This window comes from Pipistrellus kuhlii, unplaced genomic scaffold, assembly GCF_014108245.1.
Source record: "Pipistrellus kuhlii isolate mPipKuh1 unplaced genomic scaffold, mPipKuh1.p scaffold_m20_p_2, whole genome shotgun sequence".
Taxonomy (NCBI): Eukaryota; Metazoa; Chordata; class Mammalia; order Chiroptera; family Vespertilionidae; genus Pipistrellus; species Pipistrellus kuhlii.
In genome coordinates, this window is record NW_023425515.1 from 166,980,916 (window position 1) to 167,003,189 (window position 22,274).

General features: G+C 46.6%; 1 protein-coding gene across 7 annotated transcripts in view; it reads right to left on the reverse strand.

Annotated features, from left to right (window-relative positions):
• Positions 1-22,274, reverse strand: part of HIVEP3 (HIVEP zinc finger 3) — a 98,408-nt gene that overhangs the window by 44,084 nt on the left and 32,050 nt on the right. The window lies entirely within an intron of this gene.

A 22,274-nucleotide genomic window follows, 5' to 3' on the forward strand; every position in this document is an offset into this window, starting at 1 on the left:
TGAACTGAGATCAGGGACTATAATCTTGATTCAACAAAGATCTGGTGAAACCCAGATACTTGTAGTTCATTGATCTATTGTTATCTATTGTTATAAATCTAGTTACCTATACATCTACCTATCTCATCATTTATTTATATCCACCTGGTCCCAGTAAAGATTCAAAGAAGCTCCTGGACACCCCTGAGAATGTGGCAAATGTTTGAACTTAACTCCACAGGCTTATCTTAGGTGGTGCAGGAAGTACCTGTGGGTGAAAAAGCTTAAGAAAGAAAGAAAGAACAATGCCTGAAATGAGAGTTGGGCAGGGACAGGCCACTTGTTTTCTGGCCATTTACATTCTGCCAGTCTCTCATCAATGTTGTCCATGAAAGACCTGCACTCCACATTTGTTGCCGTGACCAGTTTCCAGCAGGTCTCTTGCTGTGCCTTTGATGGCATTTTTTCTACACAAATGACTGTGGTACAAAAGGCACACCTGCCTATAAGCTTCCTAAGTAGTTAAGGTTCTTCAGTTTCCTGTGAAGGGCAATACACAGAATACACTATAAAACACACACACACACACACACACACACACACACACACACACACACACGAATAAATTATATAAGGACAAATGACCAGGGAGATTAGGTGAGATATACAATATATCCCAAAAGTAAACAATGACAAAAGTAGGGATTACATGTCTCCACCTCTTGGTCTCCACCTCTCTTGCCCACAAAGTAGGGTGGTTATAACTGTAGTAGCAATGGTACAGCAGCTATAATGATCACTTTGAAGTTCATCCCACTTATTCACTCAGTCTTCAAGCGTTACATGGACCTTCTCAATGTCATGTCAATAACAGGAAAACAGACACAAATTATAGACCTTACTACAAAGTTGATTGTGTGGTAGCAAAACAAGGAGAAATAAGAATCAACAATGGAAGCAAGAGAGTAAGGAAACAAACTCCCACATATATTGTCACCTAATTTATAATTAAGGTGTTATTTTATTTGATGGGGAAATGATAATCTTTTCAATAAATAGTGCTGAAGTAATATATATATGAAAAAAATGAATGAGGCCCCTACCTCACATCATACACAAATATTAATGTGAAATGGATGTTTGACCTGAACACAAAAAGTTAAATGATAAAACTTGTAGAAGAAAATACAGAAACATCATAGCTTCATGAACTTGGATCCAGTGAAGATCTTTTACACAGTTCACAAAAAGCATAATCATATACTCATAAAAGAAAGAATAAATAAATTGGGTTTCATTAAAATAAAAGTATGCTTATCAGAAGGTATCAATAATAGAATCCAAGAACAAACCACAGACTGGGAGAAGATATTTGCAATATATATTTGACAAAGGACTCATCAAGAGTATAAATATTCTTAAAAATGAATTTTAAAAAGGGAGACAACCCAATTAACTTAGATATACTTAACTCAAAATGGATAAGAGCTAAAACTATAAAACTTAGAAGAAAACAAAGAAGAAAAGCTTCATGATATGGATTCAGCAGTGATTTCTTAGATATGACACTAAAGCAGGCAACCACAGTAAAAACAGATAAACTGAATTTCATAAAATTTAAAACTATTGTGCTTCAAATGATATAATCAAAAGAGGGAAAAGGCAACCTCCAGAATAGGTTAATAGCCAGAATATATAAAGAACTCCTACAACTCTAAAACAAAAACCAAACAACCAGGTTAAAAACAAGAAATTGAATAGACATTTCTCCAGAGAAGATATACAAATGGCCAACAAGCACATGAAAAGATGCTCAACATTGTTACTCAATAGGGAAATAAAAATCAAAACCATGAGATACCACTTCATATGTAATAAGATGGCTACTACAAAACAAACAAACAAATACCCCAGAAAATAAGTGTTGATGAGAATCTGGAGATATTGGAATTATTGTATATTGCTGGTGGGAATGCAAAATGGTGCAGCCTCTACAGAAAACGGTATGGTGATTTCTCAAAAAAATTAATCATAGAATTACCATATGATACAGCAATTTCATTTCTGGGTATATACTCTGATAAAGAATTAAAACCAGAATCTCAAAGAGATATTTGTACACCCATGATCATAGCAATATTATTCACAATAGCCAAATGGTGAAAGCAACCCAAATGTTCATAGATAGATGGATGGATAAACAAAATGTGGTATACACATGCAATGGAATGTTATCCAGCCTTAAAAGGAAAAAAAATATTCAGACACATTCTACAACATGGGTTAACCTTGAGGGCATTATTCCAAGTGAAATAAGAAAGTTGCATAAAAACAAATACTATATGATTCCAATAACATGATAGTCAAATTCATGAGACTGAAAGAATGGTGGTTCCAGGGGCTAGGAGAAGAGAAAGGGAAATAAAGAGTTATTTAATGCACATGAAAATAGTTTTGGAGATTCATTCACATTGCACAGTAGTGTGAAAATACTTAACACCATTGAACTAAAAAGTGGTTAGGATGCAAATTTTATGTTATGTATATTTTATCAGATTTTTTTAAATGGCAAAAAATTTGAATAATTACTTTAAAAAAGATGTTATCTAAACGGTCAACAAGCATATGAAAAGGTGCTCAACACTGTTGCTTATTGGGAAAATATAAATTAAGTCCATCACACTTTCACCAGAATGGCCAACATGAACCAAAAAAGATTATACCAAATGCTGGCACAGGAGTGGATCAACTGGAACACTTCCTGTCCATTGTTAGTGGGACAGTAGACTCAACCATTTGGACATTTGACTGGCAAAAATTTTCAAAGCTAAACACCCATCTACCCTATGACCCCAAAAATGCCACTCCTAAGAACACGTTCTACAAAAATGCACATACATGTCTTCCAAAAAGCACAAACAAGAATGTTCACAGTAGCTTCATTCATGACAGCAAAAAAACTGGAAGCAGCCCAAATGCTAAAACAAATAGAATGGATAAATAAACTGTGGGACGTTCACACAAGAATTATGACATAGTAATAAAAGAGAACAAAGTACTGTTACAAACAAAATATGGATGGCTCTCACAGACATAATAAATAATAGAACTCAGACACTATAAACTGTTCACTACGATTCCACTGAAGGGAAGTATAAGAACAGGCAACACTAATTTTATGGTAACAGAAATCAGAATCGTGGTTTGCTGTGGTGGGGCAGGTGGCTATTGACTAGGAAGGGGCAGGCAAGAGCTTTCTGGGGTGCTAGAAATGTTCTACATCTTGATCTAGTTACATATATATTATATGGGTGTGTACAAGTCAAAAGTATTTGAGTTGTATGCACTTCATACTATGTGTATACATATGATATGTGTACATAATTGTATGTGTGTTATGTTCCATTTAATAAAAGACAGGAAGTTTTCTTTTGAAAAATACAAAGCCTATAAGGAGAGAGACACAAACAAAAACAGGTAATAAGATATCGTAGACGCCATGATGGAAACAGGGTCCGAATACAGGTTGGGAGAGGGAGGAGAATGCTCAGGGGGAAGGCTTCAGCGATGGCGCACTGGGCTCCTAAGGACAAATGGCATTTCACCGAGCAGAAAAGGGGACTAATGTGGCAAAGGCATGACGATGCTGAGGGAGACACTGAATATGGAAGAAGGCAGGTAATTCATTGTGGTTAGAGAGTCGAGTGTTAGAGCACAGTGGTCAGAGGCTGAGGTCATGAATCAAATCAGGTTTCAGATTTGCTTATTTAAATGAGTTCCCCGTAAACATGTGTCAGTGAATGAATGAGCCTTCCCTCAGTCATGAGGCATCTGATGCCTGGAGTCACAAGACAGGTGTATTTGCATGGCAACCAGCCCTGATGAGATACAGGAGTGGTGGGGTCATGGAGTCTGTTTCTTTTAAAATTGTTAATTTCCTCAAAGTCTACTGTCTTCCAGGCCCCAGAATTTGAAACCATCCTCATTCTTTTCCAGTACTGATTCTGCCATAAAGCTGAGGGATTTTTTTTTTTTTTTTTGTATTTACCATCTCCCCCAACTTCCTTCCACTCAATCTCACCATCTTTGATAAATGAATGTTTTTTGTTATTCTGGTAGTTGCCTTTAGCATCTTCAAATAATAGACTTAAATCGCTCTTCCCTGATCTGTCAACTGTTCACTTCCTGCTATGAACAAGAATAAATTTGTGCACATTTCCTTCTTTCCACCTCCTTTCCCCATCCATCTTCAAAAGTTTGTTACTTACATATTATTACTCTTACAATGTCAGGTTTCATAACATCTATATTCTCTGCTATATTGTAATCATATAGTCTATAATTTAATTCTAAAAATTGAAACTAATAAACAACATGTTTGTGAAGATAATATTCCCTGGGGGACTACTTAGTAGGAATTCCACAGGACTGAAATTTTATTACAAGGAAAAAGTAAACCAATCAACTTTTCTACAAAGAATTTATAGCTTCTTTTACTTCTTTTTTTGAATCCCATGTCATCATCTTTTTTTTTTTTTTTTTATTGACACAAAGAATTCTAAGGGGTTTTTTTGTGTGTGTTTTTTCTTCCAGAAAATATAGATGACTGAATGAAAAACTTTAAGAACTCTTACATAAAAAAGTCTTTATTTTGCTTTCAAAGTTTGAGGGGTTAGAATTCTTATTTCAAAATCATTGTCCTCCAGATGTTTGAAGGCACCACTCCATGATCCTGGGCTTCTTATGTTACTGATAAGAAATTCTGATGTTAAATTTTGATTCTCTCTGGAAGCTTTTCATTTTTTATCTTTGATGTTCCGAAATTTTAACAAAATGGGTCTAAATTTCCTTATCACTAATTCTGTCCTAATTTGGTGTGCTCTTTCAATTCTACAATCCATGCGTTTTTCTTTAACTGAGGGAGAATTTCTTTTGCCTATGTCTACCCCTCCCTCTCCCTTGGTCATTGTCTGGTCTCTGCTTCCAGATGTCTATTTGATGGATACTGAAGCTCCTGGACCTATCCTCCATGGGAATTATTTTTTTTTCTCTTTGACGTTTTACTCTATAGTCTGGGATGTTTTCTTAGTTTTAATGTCCAGATCACCAATCTGTCTTCATCCATATCCATTGTATCACTCGGTTCCTCCACTAATTTTTTTTTCAGGAGTCATATTTTTAAATTTCAATAATTATTTTCTTTTCTCTGATTATTCTCTCTTCATAGGAACTGCACTTTATTAAATGAAACAATATCAATTATTATTGAAGATATTAATGATAATTTATTTTAGGGTTTTCTTATATTTGAACTGTTTCCTTTTGTAAACTCTCTTTTTCTTTGTTCCTATCTTAGTCCTTCTCTTTCTGCTGTTGGTTTTCTGCTAATGTTTGGTTGCCCATACATATTTAAAGGTGAAGGACTATGTTGTGGAATTAGTATATGCGTTAGGATGCAGGTTCTATCTCCTGTAACAAGGACCCAACTGCAAGAGTGGCTTAGACGAGACAGCCTTTATTTGTCTTGTGTAACAGTCTGAGCATAAGTGGCCATGGGCTGATATGGTGGCTTCACAGCATGGGTATCTTTGATCTTACTCTTCTGTCATCCACAGCATTTGGCTTCCATCTCCCACCATCACACCCACATCCTGATCAACAGGAAAGAGACAGGGGAGGGCAAGACCTGGAGTTGTATATATGATTTGGGTTCACACCAGCCACAGACCACACCTAGCTGATAGGAAGCCCAGGAAGCTGCACCCTGATCTCATGATGTACTGAGCTGGGTGGTACTCAGTTAACATCCATCACTACAGAAGAGAAAAAAGATACTCATGAAGCAATGAACTGGATAGGGCTTTCTGTGAAGTCTTTGGTCTATTTTTCTGAAAGGTTTGCCCTTAGATATGATGGTGAAATCATGAGCCCATCCTGTGGGAGAGTTCTGTGCACGAGGGTAAAGCATTATGAGCTCCCTGCCAGGCTGTGGAGAAGGAGCTGGCCAGGGGACTCCTGCAACTGCCAAAAGAAGGGCTTTCCTCCTTGGTGGACGTAGTGGTAGACTTCATGGGAGGCAGAACTGCCCGTGTCTCCCTGCTGGCTCCCTGCCACCATGCCAAGTCGCTGGGAGGCCTGGATCTCCCTCAGCTGGGCTCCTCTCTCAGACGCTGGCTCATTCCTTTCCTTAGTGTTTCCTGGTATTTGGCCTGCCGCTGGCTGCCTGCCTATAGAAAGTGAGAGGGGTTGAACTGTACTTGCTCTTTGGAAAAGTTCTTTAAGAGAGGCGGTAACCCTAGCATCCCTTTCCTGTCCTTTGTTTTGTTGGCTCTCCACTTGAACTATGCTTGGCATTTCTGGGATAGAAATCACTTAGGACTCTGGGGTCAGACCCTGGGCTGCAGTGAGGTCTGCTCTGACTTCCCTGCTGCTGCGATTTCACGGGCTTCCTTGCTTCCTAAGACTTCCTAGCATTTTCGGTCCACAGATGGCATTCTGTCTTGTTTTCCAAGATTATGATGTCATCCTTCCAAAGGGCTTTCTCTGTCATCTAAGAATTCCCAGGGAAGACGTGGTGGTGGGCACTAGTGCTCTGCAGTGAGGAAGTCACTGCATTGTGACTAAGGGCACAATTGACAAGTGAAGAAAGAGCACGTGGCTTGCCCAGGGACACACATTCAATAAGGGGGGCTGGGAGTCAGGGAAGGCATGTGGTCCAGAGGGTATGCTCCTAACCACCTCCCCATGTGACCTTCATGGGTGGCACCTGCATCATTGATCAAGGAAACACTGGAACTTTGCTTCAGGTGTAGGAATCTGGAGACTTAGCATTTACACCCACTTTGCAACCCCAGTCTGCTACCTGCTCCCACATTTGAAAAAGGGCGTTGACCACAGTTGGGCTCTGAAAACCTTATCCACCCTGATACTCTGGAAGCTTTGCTATCCAACCTGAGTCCACCAGCTGTCCCAGGCCCCCTCACCCCACACTTGATGCTGGGCCTCACTGAACCTTCCTACTAGGACTAAGTAGCTATGATTCTTGCTTTTTGACATTCCGAGCTTTTTCTCGGGGACTGACCTGACCTCACCCTTCTGCCTGACTGGATATCCCACCCTGTGACCCCCCTCTCTAACCTCCCAACCTGCTTCTTCCCACTCACTCCCACCTGTGCCCCAAATTCCTCCCCTCCCTTCCTGCCTCTTAGCCATGGATCAAGCCCCTCCCTTGGTCCTGATGCCTGGTCCCCCTTCTCTTCTTTGTCTAGTCAAATCCTACTTATCACTCTGCCAACTTCTCCCGGGGGCATCCAAGGACCCAGATAGAACCTTTACCCTGGAATTTGGTTAAACCTTTATGCAGATAATACTAATACTCTTAATGGCACCTGGCATGGGTGCGTGATTACAGCTCACTAAAGGCCTTCGCAGTCACCTTTTCATCTAATTGACCAGGTTCTTCCCTACAGAGAGGACCTACTGTTCATGCTCCATCTCCCCGCTCAGACGGTAAACACAATGTCTGAACAGCGCTTCACCATTGAACAGTTCCTCACCACAGTCCGCGGGGAAGGGCCTTATCATCTAATTTTGCAGAAGAGGAGACAGATGGTCAGAGAGGAGTGGGGCTGATTCACCAGGGGCTGATTCCATGATGACCAGGCATGCTTCTCCAGGAGACCTTGCTTCCTGGGTGTAAACTTTAAACTTCCTGGGTGTAAACTCAGAGTAATTTCTGTCTTCATGCCCCATCCTTAGCCCCAGCAAATATGATGTCCTGAACTCAGGAGGGATATGTTGACATAACAAAGAGAATTTGCCAACACCTAGAATCACCCTCCTATAACACCTCCCTCCAGGGCATGCGATGCCTGCTCCCACCCCCACCTCCGTCTTTGCCTTCAAGAAGATGGGCCGAGGTGGGATCTTGAGAGCCTGAAATCCTGGTGCCTTTTTCCTTCTCCCAGAACCTCAGAAAACCCAATGGCATTTTTTCTTTGTCCTGAAGACAGGGGCAGCCTCTGCTAGTTGTCCTTGCCAGTCCAGCAGAGTAAATCCAGCCCCTCCTCCCAGGATACAGTCCCTGGAGTCTCTGGGGCAGTGAGAAGAGAAGTGGGGAATACAGGCTGTCCTGTGGAGGGAGAGGTGGAGAGCAGCCAGGTGCTGGCTGAGTCCCCTCCCTGGATGGCGGGCCAGGCACAGCTCTGCTCACTCACCCCGAGACTCCCACTCCCTTCCTGAGAATTCTAAATCTGTCTAACCTTCTAAATCCTCTCCCAATGGGTTCCCCAGCTCAAGTGAATGATCTCTCTTTCCCAATGGGATCACATCCCTGCTTTCCTGCCCAGGTCGCTCAGAGCCCCCCTCTCAGTGGCAATGACAGCTGCCAGTTCTTGGCTGCTTACTGTGTGCTCAGGGCTGGGCTCCAGACGCTGTACTGATGGTTTCGCCCACCGTGTCTCCACCTCAGATGTTAGACAGCAGAGGCTTTTACCATTTCACATTTTCTTTGCCTGCCCCACTATAGCATCATCAGTGTTTGTGAGTGAATGAATAAAGTTTTAATTATGAAAAACCTTAGTTAGTGGACAGTTTACAAAAGCTACTTAAATTCCTTCCTGGGAAAGGGGATATATTAATTTCCAAAACTAGAGAATCTGTAAATGAATAGGATTTTCTAAAATCTGAGTGTCTTTCTCATAAGCCTAACTTATGGAACATGCTATATTAGATGGTGTCTAGTATAATTCACACCATAAAATTTACTCCTCTAAATGTATAATGGAGTGGATTTCAGAATTTTGACAAAGTTGTGCAACCATCATCATCCTCTGATTCCAGAATATTTCATCACTCTGAAAAGAAACCCAGTGTCCATTAGCAGACATGCAGATTCCCTGTCCCCAGCCCCTGGCAACAACAAACTTATGTATTTTCTGTCTCTATGGATTTGCCTATTCTAGACATCTATATATATAAAAGCCTAAGCGACTGTCCAACCATTCAACCGTCTGACCAGTAGCTATGACGCACAATGTCAACCAGGGGCCAGATGATCAACACAGGAGCTGCCGAGTTGTGGTGACTTGGCAGCTGCAGTTCTCCGGTAACGCACATGGAACCAGAGAGGAGGGAGCCTGATTACGGGGTGCATCACCCGAGAAACGCCCTCTCGCAATCTGGGACCCCTTGGGGGATGTTGGAGAGCCAGTTTTGGCCCAATCTCCTCAGGCCAGGCCGAGGGACACCACCTGTGCATGAATCCATGCACTGGGCCTCTAGTTTTATATAAATGGAATCATACAATATGTGTTTTTTTGTGTGTCTGGCTTCTTTTACTTGGTGCAATGTCTTAGTCATTTGCTTTGAGAAAATCAGCATTTCAGGAAGTATCTCAAGCACCCTGGCCTCAGGGGATCTGAGGCTGCATTGCCAGTAGGTCATGGGCAGCCAGGAGCCATCAGGACAGCATGGGGTCTGGCAGTGTGGGAGTCAGATGCGAAAGCCTGGTCACAGCAAGGACCATCAGAAGCCAGTCACAAAACTAGAGGTGGAACCAGTCACACATGGGGACTGCACTTGCATAGTCCTCGGGGGAAGAGAGATCTCAAACCTGATTCTCTGGTGGGAAAGAGGAGTGAGTGCCAAAGTCACCAGCTGGGCCTGCCATTCTGAGTCTGAGGGAACAATCCCATTTCTGAGGTGGCCTCAACAGAAGGTACAGGTCCTCAGGGCTGGACTGGATCAGATCTGGGGGTGCAGAGCAGCAACAGCCACCAAAACTCTTTGCCCTCCTCTCCATTTAACCCAGGCATCCTTCTAGCTGGGAAGCTGCAGGAAGTCCCACAGGCTGAGCTGAGCCAAGAAAAGACGCTTTGGTCTTGGGCAGTGTGTGCATGAACTGATTACGTCATTAATTAGTTAATTCCTGTTTTGATTTTTAACAATTTTAACTTGCTTTATTCCGTGAAGGATCTGATATGGTTTATAAAAACAAAATAAGCACACAAGTTAAAAAATGACAAGTCAACCCAGGAGAGATGGAAGACAGAAGTGCAGACCAGAAGGCTAGATGAGCAAGGGTGGGTAGTTTAGGGGGTCCTACATGTGACTCTGGGCCCTGGGATCAGGGTGCAGCTTCCTAGCAGCCAAAGAAAGAAGGGGAACGTAGTTAATCGCACATTCTCAGGGTCCTGATGATAAACACACCTGTTCTCAGGAAGAGCAAAGCTCTCCTTGGCACTAAGATCTGAAGGGAATTTCTCCCATACTGTTTTCAATAGGGAGCCATTCATTATTCCTCCAGTGTGTCTTGGCCTCTAGCGTGCCAGCCCTGGGCTGGCTCTGCTGGCTTTTTAGATGCCAGGTGGGCCCCACCCTTTCCATCATTAGCTCTTGTTTGGGAAACACTGTGCCATTTGGTGACCACCATGCCAAGTTTTGCCAGAAACACATACCATCTGTACTGTTATTTATGGAGTGTTTTCATTTGCATTGGCTTGTTAAAAGGTCATCTCATCCTAAGCAATAAGGATCACTGGAGTAACTGCCTACTCCAAGGTTTATTGAATTAAATAAATTACTAATAAAAGAAAGAATTTCACCCATGTTTTAATCTAAAATCACCTCATGTTTCACTAGTGATTTGTGTCCCAGCACTTGACATAAGCCCCACCCCTCACCCCATGCACTGGGGGAAGCCTCCCCGTATGGAAGGCAAAGCTCCACCTCACTTTCTCCTGAGGGAGTGATGGTGGCGACCTGGGTGACTCTGGTTAAGGCTCCCCATCACTCCCCTTGCTCATGGAGCTAGAGGGTCCTTGAGCAGCATCCAGTTCAAAGCCCTCTTGCGACAGACAAAGAGGCTAGAGCTCAGGGAGCAGAAGGAACTCATCCCAAATCACAAAGCTAATGACAAGGCAGCTGTCAAGAGTTCTCCCTCTGCCTTCATCACTGCCCCAGATGGACTGTGAGGATCTCTATAACCAAAGACTGGAACTCACTGAAGGAGTGTAAGAGAGGGGCTGGTTCTCACCTAACTCCGCAGTAAGCTCTGTGAGGGCAGGAACCTCATCTGATTTGCTCACCCAGGCAAATCTAGCTCTGTCTGACACATAGTAGGTGCTCAGATAACTGTAGAATGTTAACACCAAGTTCAGGATGATGGTCTCCTTAGAAGTGGGGGAGGGGCTTTTGATTGTGGAGGGCTATGCAGGTTTCCATTGTATTTGTTGAAGTCTTTTTTAAATTTGTCAATGACAATTGACATTCAATATTATTTTATATTGGTGTCAGGTGTACAGCATAGTGATTAGACATTATTATAATTTACAAAGTGATCTCCCGGAAAGTCTAGTACTCGCCTAGCACCATACATAGTAATTGCAATAGTATTTACTATATTCCCTGTGCTGTAACTTACATCTCTGTGTGTTGAAATCTTCTTTAAGTGAGGTGGTTGGTTTACTGCTGTTTGTTATATTATTGTCTATTTTGATGTTGCTGTTTGAAATATTTTATAAAATGTAAACATATTTGTTAAATACATGAATAAATCTAGTATCACAAACAAGTGTATTTTCTCTCTGCCAATATGGCACCTGTGCCCATTTCAAGTACTAGTAGCTCTAACTGACATGGGAGAAATGGCTCTGGTTTCCATGGCAGGTATACCCCATGGGGTCTTCTCAGCTCCTCACCTCTCCTCTACTCCCAACGCCTATGGCACTTGGGTGGTAAATCTGAACATAACTGGGGCCATCTCAAACCAGGCCGTGACATTGCTGGGGTGGCTCACTAAACCCACCTGGTCTGAGAGAAGACACGTGGAGAAGCCCAGCTGGACCCGAGTGGGCAGAGCACCATGTCAAGGCCTTGAGTGTTTCCGTAAAACCATGCCACCAACCAATGTCTTTGCCCCCACCTGCAGAACAGTCTCATCTTGGCATATAGATTTTTGTAAACAACATACTATCTTATTGGATCCAATGCCAGCCTAGGGTGCACTTTGAGATTGCCAGGACAGATCCACAAAGTCACACAGTCCCAGGTATGGAAGGGACCTCTGTGCTCACTGTCACATATTCCTACACATGCCTCAGGTCTGCCTAGGGGCTGCTCCCAGGAGCCACTCATGTCCGGGGCGGTAGCAACCACTCTTCTTAGTTTGCAAGAAGGTGGGGCAGCATTCTTTGTTTTTATAAAAATGGAACCACCCCTGTACATTTCTCTACGCCTTGCTTTTCTCATGGAGAGTCTTTCTAAGTCAAAGGTCAACATTTTTTGAGCAATTTGAATACACCAGGCACAGTTATAAGCACGTCACATACACCAATGCTATAGGGCAGGGACTATTAAAATCCCTACTTTTAAAAAAAAGACTGATAGTCAGAAAATGCTTATAACACAGCTTGTAAGTACTGGGATCCAGATTGAAACCCGCAGTCTGTCCCCACCCCCTGTGTTCCTAACCACTGCATCTTACTGTGTTTCTGAACAGAGACAGAGCTGTCTTATTCTTTTTGAAACTGAATGATGGGACTCTGGTATGGATATAACACTTACAAATGTTCCCTACTGTTAAATTCTCAGATATTATTATTATTATTATTATTATTATTATTATTATTATTTTCTAGAATAGCACCAGGCTGTAAAGATCCATCTTTACAGTCTGTGCTATTGTTCTATAGGTCAGGTGATCAGAAGTGTGACCACGGGTCAAAGGGTGTGTGTGTTTTGGGCTGAAGGCTAGAATGTTTTGCAGGGGAAAGCAAAGACATCGTTTGTGGCACCTTCCTAAGGATGGGTCATGTGGTTTTCACACACTAGTTTTGCTTCTGTCCTGGGAAATACCTCTGACCCCTCTTCTCCAGACCAATCTCTGTTGGGGACAGTGTTTTCTTTTCCAGTTTCTTCAAATGGTCCTCTGACAACATGGTTGGGTATTCCCAATAGCTGATCCAGACACCTCATAAAGCTCAGAGCCTCTAGGGTGACCTTCCCACTGAAAGACACGTGCAGAGAGGGGCAGTTTCTATGCAGATGTCAGTGGTGCAGCAGGAGAGACCCAAGCAGGTGGGGCTCAGCGTTCTTATCTTCAACTCCACCCTAATCACACACATGCCTTCCTGAGATGGAGGTGCTTGGCAGTATAGTAAAGACTAACCAAATTCTACTCTCACACAATAAAATGAAACACATTATTCACTGAGAGAGGATGCCCAGGGTTTGGGAACCTTTCAGGTCTTCACGCATCTTCTAGCTCAACAACTAACCCCACTCATGCCCCGGGTATGGGCAGCATTTATGTGAGCTCAGAGTAGGGTCACAGGAGGGAGAGATGCTCTCCTCCAGTTCCCTCTGCCTGCTGGTTCCTAGAAACTGTCTTACTAGAAAGGCATAGTGTAAATATTTTGCTAAGCAGCCAAGAGAGGAAACTTACCCAGGCTGAGCTGCCCTGTGCTGGGCACTGGCCACGGACACAATGCTCAATGAGGGCCATTATCTAGGAAGGGAGGGCTGTTTGTTCCGCTGCGGGTCAGTGCCAGAGCCCGGAGCCACCAGGCTTGCCACTCTGGCTGCCACACAGAAGATCCTCCTTGCGCTCGGCAGACTCTGTGGTTATGCAATACCAGGCCAGGAGGTTAACTCTCCCCAGACAGGAGCCAAGCCTTGTTCCTTCCTGCCTGAGCATGTCCATCTGAAAATGCTCAAAATTGAGGGCCTCAGTGTTTGCAAAAAAAAAAAAAATGCTCTGGCCTCGAACCTGCTGGTTTATTCCAAAGGGCGTAGCATGCCCATCCCTGTAGCTCCTGGCACCCTCCTAGGAGGCTCCAGCCATGGTGTTTGCCTATTGCTCCTTGGGTATCACACTCACAAGCCTCTCAGTCCTGCCTCCCACCCTGTGCTCTGCCATCCCCTCTGCCTGGAACATTCCTCCCGCCCCCTTCCTCTGTCAGTGTGTCTAGTCTAAGGCACCCCTTTCTTAAGCACAAGTCCCACCTGACATCCTCAAAGCTTTCCCCCACAGCCACCAGTGACCAAGCTGAAGTAATGAGTTTCCAAGGCAAAAGAAATCTTGGAAGTGATCTATCCGACTGCCCCGTTTTCCAGATGAAAAAACTGAGGCTGAGACAAGTTGACTAGGCTAAGAGCAGAGTGAGTAATTGTATCAATAGGCTCTCCTCTTAAACTGCTCTCTGACACCTAGATCCCATCCATCAGGGGGTCAGATCAGCTTTGCTGTCAATGTACCCAGAATCCAACCACCTCCCACCACCTGCACAGCCTCCAGCCTGGTGTGCAACACTCCCCCCCCCCCCCCCCCCCCTTAGAATGGCACAGCCTCCAGCTGGTCTCGGAGCTGTTTTGGCCTCCCACAGAGCGGTCTCCACACAGCCAGGGGGCCCTTTAAGAACACATGCAGAATCTATTCTGATGTCAGTGGTGCAGCAGGAGAAATCCAAGGAGGCGGGGCTTAGAGTTCTTATCTTCAGCTCCACTCCAGTCACACACGTGCCTTCCTGAGACAGAGGCCCTTGGCAGGACTGTGCTCAGACCTCCAGTGGCTTCTCAATTGTCTGTGTATCCTCTGCCTGTCACTTCTCCAGACTCTTAACTCCCCTCCACACTCCCCCCACCCCCACCCCCCACCCCCCGCCGGTATGATCCTACCTCTTACCCACACTTCCCCAGATAGCACAGTGCTTCACCCCAGGTCTGCTTAGATGCCACCTTCTCAGTCAGGTCCTCCTGATTGTCATCTAGACACATACTATACACTTTACATAACAAAAGGTAACATCTTCATATGCCTTTTACTGATAATATAGACATATCTTTACTCTCTCCCAAAGTATACAGTAGGTGACAGGAGTGAGCAAAAGCAGCTTTACAGTTGTCATACAAATAAATACTACATAAGTAATATGTAACGACTCAAGAATACACTCTGTGTTCCACAGACTAACAACTGCAAACCTACTTTTGCCCCACCCGGTATGTGTGTTGTTTTTTCTAATAGAATGCACCTCCAGGAGGCAGGCCTTCTTGCGCTTTGTCTCCAGCGATGGTGCCTGGTGCCTGGGTTTAGGCTGACTTTAGGGACCCACCTCTTTGAGGACAAGTGATGGTGACGAGAGTGGCACAGTGCGTGTGTGTGGAAGGGGACGAGTTCGGTAGCACATGTAGGACCAGTGGAAGGATGGGCTCCGAAGGCTCCAGGGAGGCCACTAGGAGGCTGCCCAGATCTGTATTTTTAGGGCCCTTATGGGGGAAACACCTAGACCTGGGCCTCAGAGCCTCCTGGTCCAGCCCAGGCGGAGCTGCGCCACAATAGCAAATTCACGAAGGTGGCCACAGAGGCTCTCTGATGGGGCTCCCAGAACTCAGGCCTGGCTGGCCCCTCCCCGCGTTTAGGCACCTTGAGTCTGCAGGCCCTGGGATGTGCATAAATTTAAAAGCTCTCAGTGGGTGACTGGTAGGCCCTGCTGGGCTTGAGGACCTCAGTCAAGTCCTCTGCACAGAACTTAAGCCCCAATAATGCATATCTGTTGAATGATGAAAGAGAGATGGGTGGGAAGGGGGGAAGGAGCTAAAAGATAGTCATATGAGAGGAAGAGGAAGGTTCTGAGCAACCAAAGGATCCCAGGACGCCTGCCAACCAGCACAAGCACACACAGAATGGCAGGGCTTGTCCTGACAGGCAGGCGGGTGGGCGGGCGGGAGGATCCAGGTCGCTCTGTCTCTCCCACACCTGCAGCTACGCTGGCGCTGGCGGGAGCACAGATCTCAATCAAACAAAAACGTGTGATTCTGTTTGTCATCGGGATTGACATTTTTCTTTATCCCGGGCACACTTTCTTTGAGGTTGGTTGGGTTTGTTCTAAAGAGGGGCCCTACTGAGTTCCCGGGTGACTGACTGTTCACATTTCTCTTTTCCTGTTCTGCTCTGGCCCATCCTGACTCTGCTCGTGACTCTGCGCATCCTCTCTCTCACCTGAGCCCTTTCTTCCTCGTGCTTGTGCTCATTCCTCAGGCTTTGGTTCCTAATCCCCTGCTTGTCTCTCTGCATTTCTCACCTTGTCTTATTAGCAGCTTCCATAGCTGCATGCGTCACCTGCCCAGCCCTGGGGCTCCCAGTCCTGCATCTCCAGCTGCCAGCATCTTGGCCCAGTGGTCCCACGGCCTCTCAAATTCAATATGCCTGGCATCAAACTCATCTTTTCTCCTCCTATGCCTCTGGTACCACTATTCTCCTCACCCCCAGGACCGCAACATCAGAACCACCTGAGAACCCTGCTCTTCTGCCCCCATATCACCCATCTGTCCATCCATGCCACCCATCCCCTCCTTTACACACTTATTGACCAAGCACCCTGGGTACCAGGCTGTGCTTGGCTCTGGGCCTCTTCCCTGGGCGGGTCCCCCAGGACAACCCAGGCCCTGGGGCTGTGAGGAAGCCGGTTCCAAACCAGGCAGTTCCGCATCTGCGGGAAACCCACATGTGGCCCTGGGCAAGTCTATTGAGAAGATTATTCATCCCTGCCACACCTCTGCCCAGCCTGGCTGTGCTGCCCATAGGGGATGTCAATCTGAAGCATGCGTATGCTCATCATCCTCAAGCCTGCTGCAGCCTTCTTTATCCCTATGGACCATGGCTCTAACCCTGCAGCCCCCTAACCTCCAGGCAGAGACAGGGCCCCAGAATCTGCGTTTTAAAGAAACACCCTAGACAATTCTGTGTGTGTGTGTGTGTGTGTGTACCACACTTCGAGAAATTCTGGCTCACAGGATAAAGTCCAAATTCCCTCAATACTCCCCAGTCCCTGGTCAGACCTTAGCCTGCTTTCCACTCGTGGGTCCCTCAGGAGGGCCCTCAGCGCTCACCAGGCTGGTCTGTCCACTCACCGCCCTGAACCCCAGAACCAATTCTGCCCTCCAGTTAGTTCCCCAGCACAGAAGGCCTTCCTGGCCTCCCTCCTCTCTCTGAAAGTTCCTTTCCCACCAAGTAAGATCCAATCCAAATGCCTTCTCCTTCCTCTACACAGGTCAGAAGCACCACCTGTCATTGGTCCCACCAGTCACATGCACAGTGGTATCCACCCAAGTCCCTGCTGGCTCTCCTTCTAGCTTCCTAACTAGACTGAGAGCTCCCTGAGGGCCACCATCCCTCAGGCAGCTCTTGTGTTCAAGAACAAAGGCTTATGGAGCACCTAGCCCAGGGGTACCCAAAGGAGGAAGGCAGAATTTCTGCCTGGAGGGGCGCCCTCTCTAACGGCAAAGGCAGAGGGTGCTCCCATAACTGACCAGAGGAGAAACAAAGATATGGAACCACAGAATCCCAGAGCAAAGGTTCCCAAAGCCATAGGGGAGGGGCACACAAGAGGCCGATAAGGAAAATCCTAGAAGAAGGAACAGCATGAGCGAAGGATGAAAGTGTGAGGAGTTCCACAGGAGCAGGGGGAGGAGGAGGAAGAGGGATGGAGACGGGAACGGCTGGATTGGGAACACTGAGCTAAGGAGTTGGACTCATCCTGTAGGTCAAGGGTTGGCAATCCAGCCCGCTGCCTGTTTTTGTCCATAAAGTTTTACTGGAACACAGCCACGCCATTCTCTCCCACCCTGTCCGTGGCTGCTTTCACATAACAACAGCAGAGGTGTGCGTCCAGCAATGCTTAACATACTTACTTGCTGGCCACTGAGAGGAAAAGTTCTGCTGATCCCTGTCATGGGCGATGGAAGTCAGATTTGTGTTTTATCTTCCTGTCACTCTGGGACAAGGTAGGGGTGGGCTGGAGCAGACAAGCCAGTGGGAAAGGAAGGTGGTAGGGAGGCAGGTATACTGTCCATGTGGGATATGGCTATTAGTTATTTATTAAGAGATATATTAAGAGTTGTTGTGTGCCCTCACTGGGCTAAGGAAGCCCTTTACACATATTCCATCATTCAATCTGAGCCGCAACTGTAGGTACTGCTGTTATCCCCATCTTACAGGCGAGGAGGCACAGAGAGGTGAGGCAGCTTACCTAAGGTCACACAGCTGGTATGCAGCCGAGCCGGGATGCAGACCCAGTGTCAAGCTCAAGGTCTTTGAGGTCAAGCATGTTTTGCTTGTTGGCGGATCCCTACCAGACTCCCTGAGAATTCACAGAACACAGTCGTCCACAGGAGAAAAATCTACCCCGAGTTGAGTCAGGCAGGAAGTGGGAGGCAGGCGTGTGGCTATTTTGGAAAAGCGACATGAGAAACCATGAAACTTCCTACCTGTCCCGTTTTGCTCCCATCTGTCCTGGGAAACAAGGCTGCCCCTCTCTTAGATAAAAACGTGTCTCTCCCCACACAGCGGCTCTGCTGGTGGTGGTGGGAGCGAGCACTAAGCTTAGCACACGCTTGCTATTTTTAAAGGACTAGATAAACAAACAGGGCTATGTAAATAAGAAAAAAAAATGAGGTCATCCCTTTAAAATCTAAAAATGTGCTTCTTCTATGGGGGGAGTAGCAAAACCTCAGAGAGAACTGGTGCTTTTTTATCCCCAAGAGGCCTTCTCCAGCCCACAGCCTCTCCAAGCCAGCGGGCTCGCCCTTCCCTCCTTCACCCAGCGAGGGCAGGCAGGAGGCCTGGGAGGAGGGACTCCTGGCTTTTATTCCTGGCTTTGCCTCCATTGCCCAACCCAGTCACCACCTGCCCGGGGCCCCACCGGGTTACACACAAGCGTTGCCCATGCTCATGTGCCCTCTTCCTGCCCCAAGCTGGCTTGGCATGCTGATCCAGCTGACCTCTGCCTTCCTTCTCCTCTCCCCTGCCCCTTCCCCCACCTTGATCTGCTGAGTGGGCGCAGAGGCCCTTTGCATACTGATGAAAAGCTGGCTACATGCTCATCCCACCCCACTTACTCCTCTTCCAATATTTTAAACTTCCCCCACGTTCTTCTGGACTCGTCTTCCAAGCAGACGGCTGGAACTCATTAGAGGAGCCTCAGAGAGCTGCGTTGACGTCATCAACAATGGTTAGGAGACACCTTGACTTTGGCAAAAGCTCATGAGGAGGCTTCTCCATGCTTCCCGCACCCCCTTCCCGGTCACCTCACTTCTCTCCTCCATCTTTGACTGCCTCCTCTCCACCTTCGGATCCGTGGCTCCTCCGTTATCCGTAAGCACAGCAACAAGAACCACCAAAATCTGCCAAAGGGGCAGTTTTTAAGTTGTGTTCTATGGACACGTGTCAGGGGTCCCCCTCAAGTGTCCCATGAGATTTTATTCCAAAATACATTTGACTCCTAGTAAAGCCTCTAAGAAAAATGGACCTGCACCTGAAATCATGGTCCATGGCACAGGGTGCCCGCCGAGTGCAGCCGAGGGGTGCCGCTCAGCGTGGTGTGTGCTCCGGGCTAAGCCTGGGCAGATCTTGAACTCCAGTCTTGAAATACGTCTTCAGCTGGAAAGTTGAAGCTCTTTCCTGGGCTTCTTTCCATTGTTGTTTAAATTCAGGACTCTACATGCTTCCACAAACCACACAAACAAGATCTCTCTAAGGCTCTCAGCAATATGCAAACGTATTACACGAATTATCACAAAAATGCAATAAATGACTGCGTGCTTCCTGTCTGAGTGTTGTAATAAGAAGGAATTCAAGCAGTTGTCTGAAACTGTCAGTGATGCAAACCAGAATTCCCTTCCCCTTCCCGAACGTCCACACAACTGTGAACTGAAGACTGTCCTGGGCTGCAGGTGAGTTGTTAGAACCGGCTGCCATTCACTGCCTCTTGCTGATAGGACTTATCAACTTATCAAGTTTTCCCGGCCCTGTGCAATCCAGCCAAAACAAAGACGAAAAGGCGGTCCTGGATGTTACAGCTGCTATAGCATCTAGAACACAGGCCAGCAAACTTCCAGAAAGGGCCAAATAGTATTTCTGTCTTTGTGGGACAGTCAGTCCCAACCACTCCACTCTGCTGAAGAGCAGCCAATATGTGAATGAGTGGCATGGCTGTGCTCCAATAACATTTAATTTACCATGATCGGGCTGTAGTTTGCTCAGCCCCATCTGGACCCAAGCTTCCAATGCGTTCATGCATCGGAGTCATTGTTCTACTGATGGACTGTGGTAATAAACAGGTGCTAAAATTTCTACTTTATAAATAAATGTGTATTAATAAACGACCACTTTAACCCGTTTTGTGTTATTGGCATTCCATGCAGGATTTGACGTGTGAAAAATGGCTCCTAAGACTACAAAAGTTTGCAAACGACTAGCACGGAGCTTTGCTGCTGAGAAAATGCTTTCATGTCCATTTTCAAATTAGGTTCGCTCTCTAGTCACTTATTCGGAAATCACATTCATTCCGAAACGAGGTCCTTACTAGAGGAGGGGCTCTGACGCCACATTTCAGATGGTGTCAAAGGGTCTCTCAGCACAGGGGGTCCACGAGGCCATGGAAGGCTGGCACGCGGCAGGCTCCTGCCTGGCACACCTGCCTGGCACACCTGCCCGGCCTGAGCCTTCCACTCATTCAGACACCGTGGATTCCAGCCCCTTCCTGGTGGCCAGGGAAGCTGGGCCAGCAGTGGGCCATGCATGCCGGGCACTCCAGAAGCACTGAGTCAGCATCCCATTAATCACAGATGCTTTCATTCCCTCGGGAGAGCACAGGAAGGGGTGGGGACCAGACTTCTTGCTGGAACTGACAGCTCACTTCCCTCTGAGCCAGTCCCATCCTCCACAGACTCTTCCCTGCAGCTGGCAGAGCCATGCGGGGACAAAAGGACAGTTTGGAGATGACGTGGGGAGGGCACATGCCAGGTCTGGGGAGGATTCCTCCTTGGCACTGCCCAGGACAGCTGCCCCATGCTCTGCCTGCTTCACTCAGCGGTTTCTCAGGTACCCACTGCACCCCTAGCTGATAAGCCCAGCTCTGCCCTGAGACTGGCCATAGGGGAGACCCATGATCTAACCGTGATATGTGCAGAGGAAATAAGAGGAAATAAATGCTAAATTGGGACCCCAGGAGAAGTCATGCCAGGATGCCGAGGAAGCAGGGCCCATTTATTCCAGCTCTACTGATGCCTATGACATGTAGACATTCCTGTGGGGGTGGGGGGCATCCTTGAAGCCGGCACAGCCCCTCAGGAAACAACTTGGTGGAGAAGAAGCGCTGGGTCTTTTGTAACCGGAGGCTCTGTTCCTTGTTAGCGGTGTGACTATCTGTAAGTTACTGCACCTCCTTGTGCTTTTCCTCATTCCCATGAAAGGGGCAATGGAACCAGCTGCGCTGGGTTTTCTGCAGGACCTAGGCTTGTCTGTAAAATGTAGAGTGTCAGGGCCTACATGCTGTGCCAGGCCTTCCTTCACCCTGACTCTCAGCAACTCAGGCACTGGGATCCAAGGCCAGAGTCTGATAGACACCTCACAGCACTGCTCCTGGCAGGATGGGGTGGCGGCCCAGTGGCCTGTGAGTCAGAGGGACCGCTCATGTCTGGGGAGCCCTTGCTGTATGTCTGCATTGTTCTCACCTGTATTTCACAGCAGTCCTGTGAGGTAGGCACCACAACTTGCCTATTTTATAAGCGAGAAAGATGAGGCAGAGAGACTGAGCAGCGGCTGGGGCTGGGACTGGAGCTTGGGGAGACCCAGAGCCTTAATTATTAAGCACCATGTCAAACAGCCCTCTCAAAATGAGGCTCAATGCCCGGGCCTTCCTCTGAGTCCAGGGGATGATTCCTTCCCCTCCGCTGGGAACCGTGCTCATGGCCTCGTCCAGTGGGCAGAGGCCTGGGCCTGGCACCCGCAGTTCAGGCTACAGCGATGCCATCTCTGAGCGTTGCCTAAGCCTACTCTCCTCTCCACCAGAAAACTTTTGCTTGGAGGAAAGGGGATGCTGACCACGTACTGGGCTGGGAAGCAACCCCTGGGGCTCAGAGCCATGTCCACAGGACTAGCATTCCAGAGACCCCGTAGGAGGCCCAGAGGCCAAATCTTGGCTGTATCAGGATCAAAATACAGGTCTCTGTACCCTCACCCCTCAGACAGTCTGATTCAAAGAGCATTGGTGGACCAGGAGTCAACTTTTTTTTTTTTTTTTAACCAGGCACTCTTCCCCCTCTCCCCCCTCCCCCAACACACACACACACACACACACACACACACACACACACGCACTCCTCTATCTTTGGCAATTCTGATGCACCCACAGCCAGACAAAACATCCAAGACATATTTCCAACCCAGTGAGCTTCTACAGCGCACACCTAACCGGAACTTCTAACCTGAACCCATCACATACCTAAAGAACAAA